Here is a 21048-nt window from a genome sequence, read left to right as displayed (position 1 = left end):
GTAGGTCTGCCAAATCCTTTTATTACTAGACTGTAAATGCTATCATTCAAAATGCTTTTTGGACCACAAATTCTGCTGAAACTTGAGTGTTTGCAGTCAAAATTTTGATTTTGAATTACCTGGTAACATAAGACATACCATCTGTAAGAATTAGTTTGGTAAATTTGTTAGATTTGTAATCCTTTTTTAGGCTGCAATTATTATTGCCAGGTTTATTTTGATTTTTTTTTTTTTTTTGGTATAAATCTTTTCTGAAAACCTTAAACAGAATAAGTTGCACGTTTTCTGATGATGTTTTGAATTTAGCCAATGGGCAGCTGCTTCTCCATAGACTAGGAAAACGTAGTTCATGCAAGGAAATCAAACTCATTTGAACTTTGGACTGAATAAATAGAAGCCAAATAGAAATGTGAAATATTTGATGAATTTTTAATAACTAATTTCTCAAGGTTCACGCTATGCTCCACTTCCATAATGTATTGAATCTATGCAGTGCCTATGTTAAGTTGTTCATTCATTGATACACTGTAGAACCGAATTCTTCGTTAGATTCTTTCAGCTTAGTCTGAGAAAAGACAAAAAGAAGTGGCAGAATAGATGGGAAATATATAATTTGGGCTGTATATTCGCAAATTAGGGGGGGGGGCAAAGTATTTGGACAGTGTATACTGAGAAAACAATTCTTACTTCATAATAGGCAGAGTAATTGTTCCTGACACATCTTACATTTAGACCCGCTATAGTTTGCCCCCCCCCCCCCTAATTTGAAAATATGTTGCCCAAATTTGTTTCCAAAGTATTATATTGTCTTCATATTTCATTAATGAAGAATTTATGAAAGTTATTGATTCATTATTATCATTATTATTAATAAAGAACTTATGAAGCTTAGTCAGAGAAAAAGGTTGTACTTCAATGAAGAACTTAACATAGATGCTTTAACATATAAGCACCAAATTAGTTTCCTGAATGTCTTGGCTATTTGACCTTCATCTTATATAATTGCTAAATTTCAGCCCCACACAGGAGAGGAGGATAAGGATATTTTTCCTTCCAAATTGAACGGTTAATGGTATCAAAGTAGATAAAGTATAGGCTACTTCTTCACACCATCAAGATGTCATATACCATCAAGGTCTTCTCCTGGAAAATACCCGTTCACAATCGTAATAAAATCGCTATTTGGTTGGCATAGGCTAAATTGTGAGCAATAGTTTTGTCCCTGAAATAATAGCAATTAATTGCATTTTTGCTGGGAAGTTACCAAATACAGGATGTTAATTCAAGAAAATATAGGGGATGTGATAAATGTATTCTTTAGAATTGAGGAGGGGTAGGGGTAACTTTGATTTGTTTATTGATTTAAAAAATTGAAAATACCTGAAAAATTTAATTCTATGGAATGCACAAAAATCTAGAGAGGAGGCAAATGCTTCTCTTTGAATTGAAGGGCTTGGCTGTATAAATAAAAGCAATTAAAATTTGTCTTCTCATGGAAAAAACGCAGTCACTATCATAACAAAATTGAATTAGACAGAAGAAAGAGTTTTAATGCTGAAAATAAATTATACTTAAAATAATACCAAATACAAAAAAAAATTCAATGAAAACACTAAAAATTAAACGCTGAAAAGAGTTTATTCCAAACATATAAAAAACATACCGAATACTAAAAAATATTTTTTCAACAGATATACCAGATAAAAAGAATACTAAAGTCTAGGATATGCACAAAATCTAGAGAAGAGGATAATTGTCTCTCCCCCCTGATTGACGTGCATGACCATATATGCAAATGCTAGTGAAACCTGTCTTCTCCAGGAAAAATATAGATGAACACAGGGCTATTGCCCTTTATGTCTTTTGATGACTAATAGCAAACATAGTAGCAGCAGTAGTATTAGCATTGCAGATACGCCCTTTTGGTAACTTGGATCTATATAATGCATCCTTTGATTTGTTTGGGATTTTCCCAACTAATTTCCATTACCATGATTACCCAACAACTCCTAGATCGGATTTGTCGAGTAAAACTTGTCCAGCCATCAAGAGTATGGTTTAGCATTTTTCAAACTGGACCAAAAATCTGGAGCTCCATTCTAGCTAAAATCCGGGAGAATTCACATAAATAATTGTTTCAGAAGTTGGTAAAAAAATTTCTGAAATATAAATCTGCAGGACTATAGTTCCATTTTTTTTTTTTGACAAGTTACTTTAAGGCGGGTTTAATTACTTTGTTTAATTGGCAGTGCGAAGTTTACCACTAGGTATGTGCGGTTCTATGAATGTTTACATATTTGTGTTTAAATAAAAATGTGTAATCTAATAGTGCAGGATCAAACACCTCACCCCCTTCCTTTTCAAATCATAAATCCTATATATAAGCATCCTATATATAATCCTATATAGAACAACTGCATAATTTACAAAATGTGCCTCAGGTGCTATGTGAGGTCATGTCATCCCCAGAGGTATAGTTATTTGACCAGACTATTTGGAACAAACTAGCTATCTACAAATTTGGATCAGTTTTAAGGGTGAGGGTACTCAAAAAGGGTAAAAAGACGGGAGGGGGTGGTATTCTTCCAATTACTTGCCACTCTTAAAAATATCACTAGAACTTTCAATCGATTAATTTCTCTTCGAGTTTCTTTGACAACTTCATTTGTATGAAGAGGTCTGTGGTAAAAAAAAATAATACATACAACACACTTCAATTCCGCTGCCTGTGATTAATACGAAATGAAAAGCAGAATATTGTCAACTGTAATTGAGAGAAGTCATAAGAAAAATTTAAGGGAATTAAAAAATTCATGAGAGGGATTGACGGTTAAATGTCTGAGTTGAGTGAGGTGTATTTTTTTTCTCCTCTACAGAACCTTTACTTAAAGGAGTGGACTTGCGCTATGACTCATTCTAGACTGCCTGAATAATCAAAATGCAAAAATTTGTGCTACATCTGCTGGAGAAGTGTAAAAAGTAAGAAAAAAAATGTTAAAACAACATAATAAATGAGGAAAGTTCGAGCAGGCTACGTACCTAAAAAAGAATAAAGGGTTTCTAAATGGGAATACTTTGACTGTCCCCTTTTGGAAAAAAGTAAAAGAGGGTAGATCCCCCTAAATTTACCTGTTCTATCCATTATTATTTGCACTATGTATCTCAGTTTGAATGTGTAATATTCTCTAAACTAGGCATATTACATAAGAAAAAATGAAAGCAAGACCTTTCTATTGAAAAAGTTCCTATCATTAGGTGTTAAGATTGATTTTAGGCTGTTTTTCTGATCTCTATTCTTTTCAATAATGATTTATAATAAGGTTTGATGATTAAGGTTTCCTAGTGGTTTTTGCACAATTGATTTAGGAAATGCCTTGCCAGATGCACCGATCTGTAGAGGGACGGGGAGGGAGGATTGTTCTGTAGAGTTTGGAATTGCCTTTTTTGGTACCTTCCCTCCCCCTACATTTTCGTAAATTGGTGCTCCTGGCCCTTTCTTCAGGTAATATTAAATTTTTGACTGAATTGTAAAAAAATACCATTGCACAAAAAGTGCCATCACATATTATGGTAAAAAACACCATAGTGTATCAGTAGAAAGAATATGTAAAATCCTAGAAAAGGTTGTAACAAAGTTAAATTAGACTATGAGGACCACCATATTTTAAGGGGACTTGGTCTCTAAAATGGCCATAGTACACCCCTTACTTGGAAAAGAGAAGAAAAGAGTCACCCTTTTTAAATTTTGCGTTTCTGAACCAATGTTTCTGTCACTCCAGATAAAATCTGAACCTTCTCTTTCAAGGTTTTCACTTGTTATTAAGCCCGTTTTGGACTCATCAAAGTGCTTGGATTCTTATATTTAAGAACTTAATTCTTTTTGGCTCTGATTATCGTTCTTTGTTTTGTCAAAGTGCTAGGATCCTACAGCTTATGTATCATTTTTATTTTCTGTGATCAAAGTACTAAGATCCTCCAGCTCACTACCAAATAGAACATTTAAGAGACAACTTTGATGGCAATCCCATCAAAGTCCTTAGATCATTGATCAGAACAGAATGAAAAAGGATATTTGCAAAAGAACGGCCTAATTAGAGTCCCCAGATTTTCTATTTTCTGTCAAAAGATGCAAGATCTCTGCACTTTGATGAGTAAAAGAATGGGTCCACTGTTTTAACATTAACATGGACAAACCTAACTGCTGTAATTTTGCTTTTCAGATCCTAGTTGTTGGGGCTGGAGGACTGGGATGTGAATTACTTAAGAGTTTATCCCTCATGGGATTTTTGAACATGCATGTCATAGATATGGATACTATTGACTTGTCCAACTTGAATCGGCAGTTTCTGTTCCGTCAGAGTGATATTGACAAGCCGAAAGCCGAGGTTGCTGCATCATTTATCAACAAGAGAATACCTGGGGCTCAGGTTGTACCGTATCCTTTGTAAAATTGATAGAATATTCAGTATTGTCCAATTTTGTCGAAAAGACGCACATCAATGCTTGACATATGTCAATGTTGTGATATTTAAAATAATTACCAGAGGACAGAGTTTTGCCAGGTGAAAAGAACGACATTTTTTTTTTATCTCTTTCACAAAGCAACTTTAGTATTATTTTATTGGCTGTAGAAAGTAAAATTATTTGGGTAATGACGTTTGGGTATTTGTGACGTCATTGAAAAATTATTTTCCGAAATTAATGAAGGTCGTATACGAATTTTTCCCTAAGTTCTGTCTAGATTGTTTTGTTTTTTTACACCCAAAAACAAAAATTTATCATATTACAAAAGATATTCTCATACAAATAATACTCACCGTGCGTTGTTTGGCCTCATGGTAGGCTATACAAATTATTATTGTACTTTTTTGTACTGTAATCTAAGACTCAATTAATAACTAACAAACAGGAGTGTCTTTCTCTAGAAGCTCTGGATCAACTGATTTGTCAACAAATAAATTGAGTTTTGAATGTCCTCCTACTTGTGTTCAAGAATATCATCAGGGGTCTCTATTTTCATTTAACATGTGATTTATGAAAAATAGTAATGAAGCTGGGAGGGGGAATAAATTCTTCCGTAGTCGTTGCCTATGTAGGTCGTTTTTTTCATGCTGAAAAATAGCAGTGTGCCAATTATGAGGAAAACATATGGTGCCATTTCTGAGAAAAAATTACATATATACAAATGTTGCTCATTCAACAATGTACATTTTAATATTAGTCATAGTATGTATATATATATATATATATATATATATATATATATATATATTTGAATATTGAAATAGTATAAATACTATAGATACAATGACGTTAATAATATTCTGAGTCTTCTCCTCCCTCTCTATTCCCAAACTCTCCGAGACGTGTTGTGAAATGGCAGTTACTATCATTATTGATTTGTCTTCTGTCAATCTAAAAAATGATGAGAAAATATAGAAAACACTGATATCATTATAAGTATTATATGTATAATCTTGTAAAATTAAAGTATTATGTAAAATGCTGTTATGGAGTGAACTGACGTTATCCTTGAACACAGAAGTATTTGCTTTTAATTATCAAGAATCACTGATGAAGCTTATGTCGGAGCCATTGCTACTTTTCAGCTCAAGCTAGAATTGTATAATTTTTCTAAATTCCGCACTAAAAACTAAAAATTATAGTAAACTAAAAATAAATGATTTTACGTTAGGAGTGCCTTAACTCGTTTAAAAAGGTGAACTATTTTCAAATTTTACGAAAATTTGAAAAAGTTGCAAAACTGGTTTTTTGTCAACATTTTCAGTGTTTCCTGTGTAATTCTAAGATAAGAATATGGTACAGAAAACCCAAGTATGTCGTAACGACGTTTGTCCACTCACTATCGTCTTATGCTACTTATTTTGTTGATTGTTCCAACTTTTAGTTGTTATTTAGGTTTGGGTTAAAGTGAATATAAATCTGATTTTTTATTATTTAGGTTTGGGTTAAAAATGAATATAAATCTGATTGTTTAATGCATAAATAAATTTTTTTTTTATTCAGGCTGTAAACTTGGTTTTAATCAATAATGTAAACAATCTATGATCTATTTTATAAATAAATATAAATTGATTATTTGGGTTATAAATCTGATTGTAATCTATGTTGTAAATGAAGGGTCACCTACCCTTTTGAAATGTCATCTAGAATTTGGCAAAATAAGATGGCTGCACATGTGTATTTCCAGAATTGGAAGACATGAAATTGACGTTGAATATGTAATGAATTTCACTGTGAAAAGTGTCTCAAAGAGAGCCAAATTAGTCACAAAACATAAAACCTTTAAAAGTATTTATTAGGGTAGGGTTTGGGTATGATTTAGTATTATTAATTTATTTTTTATTTTTGTTGGTTGATGCAAGGAATATTTGCAAAGCTCCTTCATTTTTTCTCCCTTAGAATCAAGACTTTGGCTTACTATTTATGTTTTGGACAAATTTTTCCAACAAATTTTAATAGCATTTGCGCTATAAAACTATGGATGGATGGATAGAAGAGATATTATTCAAATAAATGACTTGAAAATCTGCATATATTTCGGGATTCCATAGATCTGGGGTACACTGAACCTAATATAATGATGGGAAAATAATAATAATTATTCTGGGTTTTGTATAATTTTACAAATTGAATAATTTTTTTTCTTTAAATACTCACTGGGGGCATTTTAGCTCTCTAAATAATGGGAAGCTGTATGCATTGGAAGCGATTTTCCCGCACAATTTGAAAATTTTGGGTCAATCATTAGTTAGAAATTCCAACCACAAGGTTTTCTCTAGCTGATTGGTGGTTCACAGACTTGCCCTAAAGTATCTTGTATCCTGTGTATATACTCGTATGGATGCATTTATAGGTAGCCTACTGGAATTTTTTATATTAAGAACTCTTATCTTAATATTACATCTTATGATTTGAAAGTGTCTATAGTATTAAACAACCAATAGTTTTCCTTCTCTAGTGTTATTATGTAAATAGGGACAAATCAAGGGGGGGTTAGCATTTGAAGATGAGCCCCTTTTTATCCGTTGTGAGTATCTGTTCCTGAAGTTTGTCTCAACACTCCTCCCCCATACCATCGACAATAGCTTCTTTGGGCTTTCCTTTGTTCCTTATATATTCCAACTAGAGAAGCAGATGTGGAAGCTTTAAATTGATGGTAGTTGATTCCAGGACACAGTGTTATTCTCTAAGTTGTCTGCAGAATTTTGCTTGTGCTGTCAATAATTTGAATTCTTGCGTCTCGAAAAATGTGCTTGTAAATTTTTTGCTCGATGACAAATTTTTCTTGTGGTGAACATATTTTAACTATTATAGTATTTTTGTTTCATAAAAAAAATGATTGACTAAAAGACATAATGTTATAGAGATTTATGCAAGAGTGTGTATTATTTACATTTAATGATTTGATTTGAAATCAGTCAATGTGGTCGCTTTAAAATAGCGCTGTTCATGAAAAGAGAATTTCACCCAAAAAGATTACCTTAGATCCTTGAGAGCCAGGGGTGGTGTATAGGGCGTCTACGAAACCTTGCCAGACATCTCGGAGCTGAGCTGCAGCCCTGACGTCCTCCTACTGTGGTTGAAGAGACATCTCTGCATTACTCAGGTCTCGGTCGTACTGTCGTCGTAAGAACTCAAAACGATTAAATACTCTTGTTTTCATTTATCAAAATAAGCTTAAGATATATACATAAATGTTGCATCGAATATTATATAACTGTGACACAAAACACCTTCACAGAATCTTGAAAAGGTACAGGAAATCACACCCGTGCCTTTGCTTGATTACCTGGATATGTATTAATTCAGTTAGCTAAGTATCTTCAGTGAATTGTGTCCTTCAAATTGTACTGGCTATTTTTAATACTGTCAATATTTGGTTTAAAAGTATATTGACAGTAATTTAACCGAAGATTAATTGAACAGTTTTCTTATATAAAACAATATCACGTTTTCATTTTTTTTCTAGGTCGATATTGGAATCCTTCTGTAACTATCTATTTTATTTAAATATGAGCCAGTTTCGTTATAAATCCCTTTTGGATGTTGTTAGTAGCTCAAATCGCTGAATAATATGAGTTCTAGGGTCACTTTATTTCAATAAAGATTCTGTGAAGCCTCTGTGAAGATTCATTCTTTTGTAACAGGGCAGAAATGGATTAAAAGTCTATTCAAACAACAATACAACCTGAAAAAAGAAACAGCAAACAACCCAAATAACCTCTAATACATTCTTTTTGGCTTTAAATATGCTTCTCAGCTTTGAACCTACCTGAACCAACCGAGCCTAACCTGACAAAACCCATCAGACAACCTTAACAATAATAGATCATATATGGCTTTGAATATGCTTCTCAGCTATGAGGGTTTGGTAGTGATCCTGGCTAGATGCTTTCAATCAAAGGATAAGGTGTTTTTTGAAAAAAATAGACTACCCCATATATGAAGGGGTGATATTTTGGTTGTCATGGAAGGTTAATTTTTTACTGATATAGTATATTTCAGATACTAAAACGCACGATTTTCCTATTGTGGTAGCTGGTGCAAGTAAATGGTGTTTCTACTTAGAATATTTCTACTAGCCCCTCTGTATGGAAAGGCGTATTAGATTTTCATTAAGCTAGAAACTATGTCTTTTGCGTTTCCAGTTAGGAAATGTCCATTTATTTTTGCTGGATTTTCAAAGACGCTTTCAGTTTAACTGTATACTAGTACATGCTTCCGCTCTCAATGATGAAATCTGTACCTTATGTCCAAAGGTATCTGATTTTGTAATATATTTAGAAAGAATCCTGAAGGCTCATTGATGACCTTTTAAAACCCTAAATTTATAAATTCAATAACTCTAAATCTAACTTCCTATTAGGTTCGCTATTCAACGCTCTTTCCAAACATAATAATCGCTACCGTTGTAAATGTGTCCGAGTCTCCCAGGCAAATTTTTAGAAGATTTCCCGCTATCCCACTGTGCGCAGGTTATCTGAAAAAAAAAAACACGGAAGGATTTTGAGGAAACAACCTCTCAGATTGTTTTTAAATACGTGATTGTTTTCTTTGTAATTGTTATTTCCTAACCAAGCTTTAGACACTATAAAAGAATTCAAGACTGTGATAGCGCCTTCTACTCTCAATTCGATATAGTTGTATGTGGTCTTGACTCAGTGGTAGCAAGAAGGTGGATGAACTCAATGCTTGTTTCTCTTGATGTGGACCCACCTAAACAAGCAAATCTCTTTGATTGATGGTGGTACAGAAGGATTTAAAGGAAATGCAAGGATCATAATGCCTGGAAAATCGGCATGTATTGGATATACACTCAATCTGTATCCTCCACAGGTAAGTCTGACGGCTTTAGTATCTGATTTAACCCTTAGCCTACATGAGCATGGAGGAAAGGTGGTTAGTATGACGGCCTTAGTATTTCGACGACTCTACAATATTCAGATGATCCTGGAATTCATTTTATCACCTTTAAAGTAAACAGTCTAACCTTTACATGAGGAGGGAAAGAAGTGGATTTCTTGTAGGTTGAATAACTGTTATATGTGTATAAATCTGCATTCATTGAACATTCATTAAATCTGTATCCTCCACAGAGAAGTCTGATGGCTTTAGTATGTCATTCTACCCTTAGATGAGGAGGTAGGGAAGGGCTAGGAGAGGGAGGGGAGTTAGTATGATGGTTTTAGTATGTCGGTTACTGGTACAATGTTTAGATTATTCTGACATTTTTTTTTCTCACCTTTTGAAGCAATCGAGAATCATTGTTTGTAATAATTGCAAATTTTCGTTTTTTGGGATTTCCCACTGACATTATATAATTGGTTGCGTTCAAACCCCTAGGCTTAATCACTTAGCGAGTTGATTTTATCTAACAATAAAACAATTTTTTTTGCCGAATTTTCAGGTATTTTTCTAGTTTGAATTAAACATTAAAATTATTGCTCTGGCACCGCAATCTATCCTCCACAGGTAAGTCTGATAGCTTTAGTATGTCATTCGACCGTTAGATGAGGAATATGACGGTCTTAGTATGTCGGCGACTGGTACAATGTTTAGATTATTCTGAAATTTATTTTCTCACCTTTTGAAGTAATCAGATCTAACCCTTACATGAGGAGGGAGGGACGAGTCTGCGTGCATTACCTGCCTGCTCGATGCTCTGCAGATGAGCATGGTGGCTTTAGTAAGTCGACAGCTGACATAATATTTAGATTATCCTAGAACTTATTTGCTCACCGTTTCAAGCAAATAGATCTGATCGTTGCATGGGGAGGGAGGGATGGGGTAGAGGATATCTTGTAGGTTACGAAATGTCCAAACACAAAGACTATATATTTATGATAGATGTTTAAGATGGATGTTCCCTATGCAACGGGCGATTTTACGACAAGCCAATAGCTATAAGGGTAACTGAAAGAACAAGGTACTTAAATTATTAGATTTGTTAATTAGATAAAGCCTGAATTATGCCATTGCTTATACCTTCTCTTGCAAAATTGTCTAAAATTATCTAAATATAAGATAAATTGTCCCATTTCCTTGTTTTTCCTGACGCGTTGTTTCACTTTTTCATAAAAAAAAACACCAACGGGGCAAACTGCACTAATATAGTTATGTAGATGGATGAAATTGAATAACATCGGTCGGATGATATCAAAAACTGTCGTCTACATTAGAAATTGTAAACTATAACTTTTCAAAAAATAGAATATCTAAAATTTGCACAGAGAACATAACCTTGGCCAAATGGGGTAGTTTCCATACCCCACCACTTGTGTCTAGGGGTGTTTATACAACAACCTCTTATCAGAAGAATCTTGGATAGAATGTCCCCCAAGTACCTCCTCCAAGATGTACACACCTAGACAATTTTAGTGCTTTTTTTATTCATTTTGCCCAATATCTTTGGCCCATGTATTCATTGCCCAATATCTTTGAAAACGAAGCTTTTCCCGCCTATTTTTTTTCAGTGTCGTTGCAGGGCTATGATTTCTTTTTAAGACTGTTTTTTTTTCGTATTCTAGTAGGTTTCCCAGTTCTGTGACTTCAGGGATTTTCTTCTTTTTCCTTTAGGCAATAGATGCTCATACGGAATGCCAATAATTCAAAGTAAGAGAGCCAATTTCCGTGTATCTCGCTGTCGTTAAAGATATAGAGCCATTTAAGCGATCCCTTATAGTATTTTTTTTTTATGACAGTTTAAAAGTGATTCTATTACTTACGTTGGGACAGGCTGGACACGACGCTCGAAAACTTTTTTATGCTCTTACGAAATATACTAATCATTTCACTCTCAAATCAAATTTAAAGCGCTTAAATGGACCGTGAAGTGACCCTTAATCCCTGTCACTACTTGATGAGAGTAATGACAACAAAAATGTCACCATTACATTCCTTATTTGACGTTTCTAATAATAACAGTCATTAATCTGACGATTACCCTTCCCCCCGTTAGGCCTCATATACAGTACTAAAAAAATTATTTTTATTTATTAAATATATATTAATTAAAACTAACATAAAGAAACAAAACGATCAAAAACGGGGTTTCTAAAGGTTAAATGAAAATACTGAAGAAAACAGAGAAAGCGAATATTTCGAGAGAACAACCGCCTCTCTTCTTCAGCGCGAACAAAATAAAATGATCAAGGAAAAAACAAAAAACAAACGCGGAAAGTGCAACGAAACCAATGGAAAAAAACGATAAAAAATAAATAAAATTCAATGAAAGACCATAAGTTAAAAGAATTATAATCAAATACCTAATGATAATAAAATGAGTTATTCGCTAATATCCGTGATTTCCACAAAATCAAAACAAATATGAACTACCATCGACGGATACTAACGAACAGCTGAGAAATAAAAGAAAAAAGTCATTCACTCAAAGAAACAAAGCAGCAATTGAAATAAATTGGAGAACTAGGTCACCTGATTTCTGATTTTAACCATTGCGTTTCTTGCGGATACCCTGTGAGACCTAAGGGTTTGATGATGCATTTGATTATGTGATTGGGGAGGTGGTTCAACGTTTATTTCAGGGATTACTGGACTATTGACTTCTCTTTTGAGAAAACCGAAATAATATTTCTCGCTCAAGCCTGAAAATATCCTGACCTAACCTGTAGCGCTTTCTTTTGCAATTGCTAACAACATTATTTAAAATACCAGACCCTATACCTTCAGTGGTTTGCCGTTCGTTACCTGTGTTTAGGTTAAGTGAAGATAGCATTGACTTGGCTAAATTACAGTTCTTTTTACAATTATTAAGAAAATACTGTTGATTAATCAAATTAGCTTCTTTTTTTTCTTGCAAGTAATATAAATGTACTAACTACATTGGTAGAAGGCTCCCCATAAGCATTACGAAGGTAATTTCTTAAACCAATGGGCCTGCGATAAACCTAGTTATTTATAAGTAATGAAAACTAGAAGTTCAGGGAAGCTACCTAGCTTGGCCGCAAACCATAGTGAGTGCCTGATCAGCAAGCGATATGGCTCCCAACCGGCTATGGTCTGAAATTTGAATAGTGAAGCCCCTGATACTGCTCAATTAAAAATTTTTCCTAGGAATGGTTGATATGACGCTTTAATGTTTGTTGTTGTTGTTTGTTTTGTTTTTTTGTCATACGTATTCAAAAGTCGCTTGAGTGACAGCAGAAATTCGTCTTTTCGAATTTTTTTTTAATAGAGTAATTTTATTTTGGAAAAATGCTACTACAACTTTTCGCCATCCTTTGATTAAAATAATATGTAGCTAGTATTCCCAAACAACCTCTATACTATCATACATAAAGGAGTTTAACTTCTGTTTCCCTAATGTCCTTTTTCTATTTATTAGGTAAACTTTCTACTATGTACCATTGCTCAAACCCCTCGCCTGCCTGAACATTGCATAGAATATGTAAGGATGATGCAGTGGCCAGCAGAAACTCCCTTTGGGAAAGACATTGACGTGGATAATTCTGAGCATATTCAGTGGATATTTGAAAAGGTACTCGAACGAGGCTCTCAGTATGGTATGTGTAAAATAAATATTAGAGAGGTCTTCAATATAGAGAATTGTTTTAAGTAAACGCTATTAGTGAGACCTTAAAATAGGGAGGTCAAAATGAGGTATCACACACTGATCGAATCAAAATTCAGTCAGCCACTAAATCAAATAAAAATGAAAAAGATTATGTTATTAGCATAAAGCAAAAAATTAACATAATAAAAAATGTTAAAAAAAAAAACGTTTTCTTATGGAAAAAGCAAACATGGACTAGGTATCTTAGCGTTCGACTCGGAAGTGACATTGAAGCTTCTTACTGCAAAAGCCAAACGGTATATCTAACGCATACTTTTTCCTACTCATTTATCACATAACGTTACTTAAAAAATAACAGTAGAGAAATGAGCTAAGTTATTATTTTTTAAACCTTTTTTTTTATTCATAAGGTCATATCATTATCTAGGATTTATTGTGTTATTGGTCTCTATCTTTATATCTTTTCTTCTCTACTCTCTCTCTCTATTTTATTCCGGTAAACGCGTTTAGATCTCTATCTTCATATCTTTTTCTTTGCTCTCTTTCTATTTTATTCCGGTAAACGCGTTTGAAAAAAACAAAAAAACTATCAAGTGAGGAAGAATCACCCTTTGAAGCTGATTCAGTCATTTTTATTAATAGTTTATCAATGGTAAAAGTTTATTGTGAAAATAAACTTATGGGTATTTTCAAAATAGCCTAAAAGCCTTCGAAAATGGTGTCAAATCGAAATGAAAACTGCAGCATTAGAATCTTTGTAATCAAATTTCTTATAGGAGAATTATAATCCTTTATCTTAAAGATTGAGGAAAACCATTTTTTCGCATGGGAGGCAATGATGCTTTTTTGATTAGGAGTGCGTTTTTCACCAGCAGAGATGCTCTTTCATCTGGGGATATGGGACGCAGCGATGCTTATTGACGGTGATAATCCAGAGCAAATTCAGTGGATATTTGAAAAGGCACTCGAACGAGGCTCTCAGTATGGTATAAATATTAGAGAGGTTCTGGCTCATTCTGGCTCAAAGGGCTAAGTTTTCAGGCATTGTCATACCAGCTTGCAAATACTTCCGGTTTAATTCCATCTTCCCCCCTTTGCAGACATTGCAAAACAAAAAATTAAACAATTGACCATTGTCGGACGTAATGTGCTGACGTCCGCACAATTTGACCTGCATTACAAGCCGTTAAAGTACTTCAAACACCACAACATATCACCATCAGCTAATAATTTAGCTGACTATACATGCACAAAGAGTACTTATCTGGAAATATATCTGCTGATATATCACACCCTAGACTTAAAAGAGCTTCTGCGAGGCATCTGATCAGAACGGATCCAACGCGAGACAAATAGGCAGAACCCACGTGCAGTAATCCAAATCATCTCGCATAGTGAGCCAATAAGAAAAGGGCTATATAATTTCGATCGAAAGGCCAACCTTTTCGCTGTAAGAAAGTGCAGAAGAAGAAGAAGAAAAAGAAGACAATTTCATATTTGATTAGAATATTGGTTTAAGCAAAATATTAATCCATGTCGCAGTTTGAAGACTGATTAACACCCGTCTTGTATTTATCTCTCTGATTTTTTTTGTGTAAAAATACGGAACAGTGATGCAATCATATTATTATTTAGTTTAAAATATCAGGAAAATTTTCTGAAAAAAGAAACAAATTTAAATATTCGGCCTTAGTGTGTTTGATATTTTTGTTTTGACATAACTAATATGTTTGATTTATTTGAGCAGTCTTCCTTAGAAGTGTAAGGAGTAACTAGAGTCACTGAGAATAGGTTTTCCTAGGGGACAATGAACAGGCGACACGCGTTTTTTTTAAGTGTTTTGTAATGTGGAGGTGTTGAAGGTTATTCTATCCAGTGAATTCGCAATGACCAATATGTAATAATAATGGTGCAACTGTAAATAATGAATTTTAAATGTAGGTAAAGGAAGTGTTATTGAATAGAGTGGATGTGAAAAAAAGGCTACATTCGTGATTAAGGGTTTTGCCATTTTGTACTCACTCTGTGGCGATGACAGCACAATTTGAATTCTGCACCATGGCTATATCATGCACGAGCTCCTCCTTTGAATGTCTATGGCTTTTTGGACCACTCCTTGTCTATTGTCTTCTTGAATACTTCAAGAGATGGTAAGCTTTAATCATTTAGAGAAAGGCCGTTCTGAAAGTTACTAGCCCTGGCCCCAATAAATTACTATGGCCCTGTGTGCTGGAATGTGACTTGAGGGATGACCTAGTGTGCACCATTCTATATTTCTGCTTATACAGCCCGAACGGACAAGGCATGCTATACTTCACATTTATCACCTTGTGCCCATTAATAAAATCATATGCAGGTACACAGTAGTTGGTATTTTAATGGCTGATAGTCTATCAGGGTATGGCAAGTGTCTAAAAATGTGGTTTTTGCGCATAAGTTTAGTTGTACAATGTTTAGCACTGAACCAAATTCAGGTTTATGCCGTAAGGGGAATTTAAATAATTTGGTTAAAACTACCGTGACGATACAGCTGTTATTCTTTTTAGACCTGAATTTTAATTGACGACTAACTATAATACCGAAGTCCTTCTCTGCTTTTGCTACAGTTGCACCATGGATTAGACCATTATTGCTAGCTATTATAGGTTTATAACTATAATTTTTTACTGTAATTTTCCTGAAATTTAAATAATTTGGTTAGAACTGCCGGGTGACGACCAGTTATATTATTTTTCATACGCACAAAGATAGTGACTGGCAGATACAGCTGTGATTCATCTTATACATGAATTTTAATTGGTGACCAGCTATAATAACCAAGTCTTTCTTCTGAAGCTTGTATTCAAGCTTCAGACATTTACGCAGCTGCAGATTGAGTTGATGAAACTCCTCCGAACTTCTGTCTTTTCTGCCGTGCTATGATGGCCTATAATGTTTGAGCCATATCCGTACTGCCATTAAACGTAAAACACACCTGGCTGCGTCATAAATACAAATGTTAATAAATCTGAAAAAAGTTTAAAAAAAACCTTGGGGAAAACGCCTGTATTCATTCCAATTTTATTTTCACAAAATAAATTGTGACCATAATTGTCTTGCAATTGCTAAAAACAAATTATTTTGTTTTTGAACCACTCCTGAGCCACTCTTGATGCCCTCCTGAGATTTTTCCACATAAGGGACAAACTGAATATCATATCCTTAAAAATATTTTCTTCCCAGTTGTTTTCTGTTTTCGAAACTGTGAAAAACTTCCTTAAAAATTTGACTCCCGCCTCTGAAACCATCCGTCTCTTTCACCCAAGAGTCTGGTATGTGGGCACCTATTATCTCAATCGTTAAAGAAAGGGCTATTACAAATGATTACAAAGTGACTGTCTATTTTCTGTCTGGTACTAGATATAGACTTACCCAAAAATGAATATCCATTTTCAATTATATGTGGTATTAGATCTCCAGTTATACATATTGACTTAATTAAAAATGTATATACCTTTTCAATTATTTACGGTATTAGATCTCCGGTAATACATATAAACTCACCCAAATATGAACAGTAATTTTGAAGTATATCACATATTGCATATAGACTTATTTAAAAATGAATCTCCATTTTTAGGCACATCCGGGATGACATGTAAGGTTACAAAAATGAATATCTTTTTTCAGGAATATCTGGTATTACGTACAGGCTGACACAAGGAGCTGTAAAGAATATAATCCCAGCTGTTGCCTCAACTAACGCTGTTATTGCGGCAGCCTACGCAACAGAAGTCTTTAAACTGTTGTCAGGCTGTGCACCAATTATGAATAACTATATGGTTTACACCTATGCCTACACCTTTGAAAAAGAAAAAAAGGTACCATTTCTACTTAAGTTCTTATTTGAGTCCTTTCTTGATAAAAATATTTATTTTATCAAAGCTGTTAAGGGTCGAATTCAAATCTCATGGCTCAAAAAACAACAACAAAAAAATATTAAGCAAAAAGATTAAAAAATTGGTAAAATGAATAAGAAAGAAAATTTTAAATTTAAACGGCTTGTTAAAAACAGAAAAACGAGTGAATTAAAAAGCAATAAAAAAGAGAGTCCGTCGGGGTGTTCTCTCAATTTTATTTGTAATGTAGGGAACAAAAGTTTTTCTTTAACAACAACAAAGTCTCAAAATAGTATCAAAAAATTAACTAAGGTTTACGAATAAAAACTACAGTAAAAAAGAGTAGAACTCATCCCCTTCTCTCTCTTTCAATCTCTAATTTCTATATCTGGAAGTTAAGCAAGGAACTTAGGACAGGATAGAAACGGTCTCGCTAATAACCGGAGGCAGGCGGAATCTGGGTGGGGAGTTTCTCTTGTTAATGACTGTTTTGCTTGTTTAAGTGAGGGCCAGCTTAAAATGGACATTTGGGAATCTCACGACCGGGAATCACATTTGGGAATCTCACAATTTAGAAGAATCTCAATCTCATATTTGGGAATATCATAATTTTTAGTCAATTTTGCTAAATTAAAAGGGTAATTTTTACTTCGATAAGCATTATGTGCTTACCGTTTTTGGTGAAAATATATAAATCAATACCTCCACCAGTTTATGGTTGTTAAAATGGTTAACTTCCCTTTTTATACGTACCCCAGTATCTCATATTCTGAAAGTTAACTTTCGTTTTGTAAACATTTTAAATCATGGGAGCTTTATTGTCTGAAGCTCATATTTTTCCTCGCGTGTGGATGCCTGTGTGTGCCACGTGTATCCTAAGGTAGTTCTCTATGCCATTCTCATGCTGTGCTTGTTTTGGGTAATGTACATTAATCCGTTCAGGGATCCTAAATGACTTTTTAAAGCTAGAATGTAGATGTATTTATGGAAAAACATTCGAATGAACAATTTTTCAATGCATTTTTTTTTCTTCTGTGTTTTTGCCGTTTCGAGTTTTTCCTAATATGGACCAGCGTTTCCACTTATAATGAATTAACGTTTCTAATTTCTAACCTAACTTTGAAAAAATAGATTAGCCTGTTGCACAGTTATTCTGTCTTGATTCACTTTTTTGACCTTGTAAGTCAACTCTGGTTTGCCTAGTCGCGTTAGGCCAGCTTGTCGAAATGACAAAATGTTCAAGTTTGTCAAATCTTCCCTCCCCAAAAAAAGGGTAACAGGCTCAAAAAACAATGTTTTTTACCGAAATTGTACAAAATTTTGACCGAGAATTCAAAAAATCATTTTGACTGAAATTTCAAACACGTTAGAAGAGTGGTCTCTTAATTCATGAATCTTGGAACTTCAGGAGAGAGAGTAGACTGTTAAGCTTTGAACAGATCGTTTGTGAAGTGTACGCAGTTGGGTTGACCCTTGGTGGTTTAGTACTGCAATAAATAATTATTGGTAATAGTAGCATTCTTCTGGGGTCAATTACTTTGCATTGTCTTCATTAGCGATTCACCAGAATTAAAATCTAGAAGGACAGACACAAACATTGCATTTAAAAAAAAAAAATGTTTTTTCTTAGTTACAGTCGAAAATCTAGAATTTGTTTTTAGCTTGAGAATAAGATACTACCTAAGTCTGGAAATTTCACGGCGATGGGGGAGCTTCAAGCAATGAAGCTTTATCCTCCGTCCTTAGGTTAGTGTACCTAAAACAGTAAAGGGATGTAATCATTAGTGAGATTTCATCATTACTGAATATTTTCATCTAATAGCCTTGATACCCTGTACGTTTCTGAGATGATACTGAATGGTGCAACATTTTAGCCTTAGAATTTTCATTTGGGAAGAAGTTTTGCTCTATAACTGAGGACGATTAGATTAATCTGGCCGCACAGGAGTAGGTATCAGGTTGTGTCCTAAAGTGGCCATCGAGCTCCTTGAATTAGTAGTGATCCAGTATCCGAGAAAATACATGTAAAACTTGAAGGCAACACCAATAATCTGACTGTCCTTAGCATGTTCGTCCTAATAAATGATCACCCTGAATCGAAAAAAGGCAGATTTTACTATGATCTTCAGATAGCTATTGATGGTAAGATCCCCCCGAAAAAGACATCGTCATAATTGGATGTAATGTGAATGCCAGAATAGGTGACAAGTTTTCGAACACTGAATTAGCAATCAGCAATCGTGGCCTGAGGAGTAGGTGTATGAATGTAAACAGGTTTGTATTATGTAAACTGTAGAGCAATCCTGCTGTGGCAATGCACCGCCTGAATTCGATACAGACCTTCTCAAACTTAGAACTGGAATGCCTTAGCAGAAGAGTAAAGGTCTAAATAGACTAGCTGCTTATAACCGGGTGGTGGAAAACTATTATTTCGGACTCGAGGGTGCAAAGAGATGCTGGCACATGATCGAAATGCACACACAATTCACAAAGCAGAATACTGTTCCCAGTAGGAAAATTGACGTCTCGAGGCTAAGTAGATGAGCACAAAAGTTTGAAATCTTGAAGCGCTTCGCTACCCTCCAACGTAACCTTGAAGAAAATGGTGAGGACCCCAACTGCCCCGAAACAAAGGTTGAAAAGAAATGCCTCAAATTCAAAGATGACGTCAATGAAGCTGCCGAGAACAAACAAGGGTTTTTCAAGCGTTAAACGAAGTAACGAATCTCAATAGAACTCTCACACTCTCTGCTAAGAAGAAAGATGTGACCAACAAGATTTTCGCCACATGCAAAGTGCTGTAAAAAGAATATAGCAAATTGATAAGAGCTGATAAATAAACTTACTGGTCTGATGTTTTCACCAATGTGGATTGGGCTGCCCAACGGAACAATACACGAAACCTCTATCAGTGACTTGGAGAATATACTTAGAAAAAGAAGCAAACAACCATCACCTCGCTCAGGGCAAGGGACGGGGCGGAATACTCATCAACAGTAAGTAATGTATTGAGAAAGAGTGAGTATATTTGAAAGTTTTAATAAGAAACAGATTCAGTAATAGCCGAAATAAACTACCTAAAGCTCCTGAATCTGCCCCCTCCCTAAAATAACCAGGTTTGTAAAAGTGTATGTAGGATCAACCCTCCAAGGACGAAGTAACCAAGATGACACAAGTCCTGAACACAATGCAGGAATCCAGAAGTCGGTATGAAACTTACCGATTTACTTAAAGCTCTCCCTGAGTTGGCAGTGGTTGAGCTTCATAGTTTGATCACCAAAGTGTGGGTTAATTAACACATTCACGATAAGTGGAAGACTTCGCCTATCTTAAAAAAAGGAGGGACTGGATTGTATAAACCACCGAGGGATATTCCTTGTCCTTATTGCCGCTAATCTGTTCGTAATCATACTCATAAACAGATGCAGAGACATCAAAAACAGCTGAATGCAACCAAACCCACCTGATTTCAACCCATTTTGGCTGCTGTGATCAAATCTTTAGCTTGTGACAGATCCTTGGAAATCTTTTAAACACCAGCTGGAAACAATCCTAATCCTCAGAGACTTCGTCACTGGCTTTGGTTTTGGTCCATCATGGTGCAATTAGTGATTAATGAGAGATAGTGATATACATGAGGAAAACATCAGTCTACTCTGTGCATATTTTGGTGAGCTTTCAGGTCTAATCCCGATCAAGGAGGATGTACGTCAAGGCTGTGTCCTATCACCAATCTTGTTTAGCTTCATCATCGATTTGAATCCTTAACAAGTACTAAGGTTTTGCAGTTAGTGCATCATGTTCCGTATCAGAACCTAACTATGCTTACGATATGGAAATGCTTGCTGAGTCTTTGGCAGAATCCTAGGGTATTTTCAATATCATGGCAGGGCAATCTTGACTTGTCTTCAATTAAGTCTACCGAATACAATGGGAACGGCAAGGATGGATAAAACCTCTGAAATCCTTAATTGTGGTCAGATCGGATATTTCTCGTCGTTTAAATACCTCTGCTCGATGGTTTGTCCTGCTAACGAATCCTTAGAAGAGATCCGGAGCCTCAGAAGAGATTTTCAGTTTGGAGCATCCTTCTTCGACCAGGAAAATCCGGAA

General features: G+C 34.7%; 1 pseudogene; it reads left to right on the top strand.

Annotated features, from left to right (window-relative positions):
- LOC136033643 (NEDD8-activating enzyme E1 catalytic subunit-like) overlaps positions 1 to 21048 on the top strand; it is a 93968-nt pseudogene that overhangs the window by 51620 nt on the left and 21300 nt on the right.

Source organism: Artemia franciscana, chromosome 1 (genome assembly GCF_032884065.1).
Source record: "Artemia franciscana chromosome 1, ASM3288406v1, whole genome shotgun sequence".
NCBI lineage: Eukaryota > Metazoa > Arthropoda > Branchiopoda > Anostraca > Artemiidae > Artemia > Artemia franciscana.
Note: the sequence above shows the minus strand (reverse complement) of the source record. Positions and strands in the feature narration are given on the sequence as shown.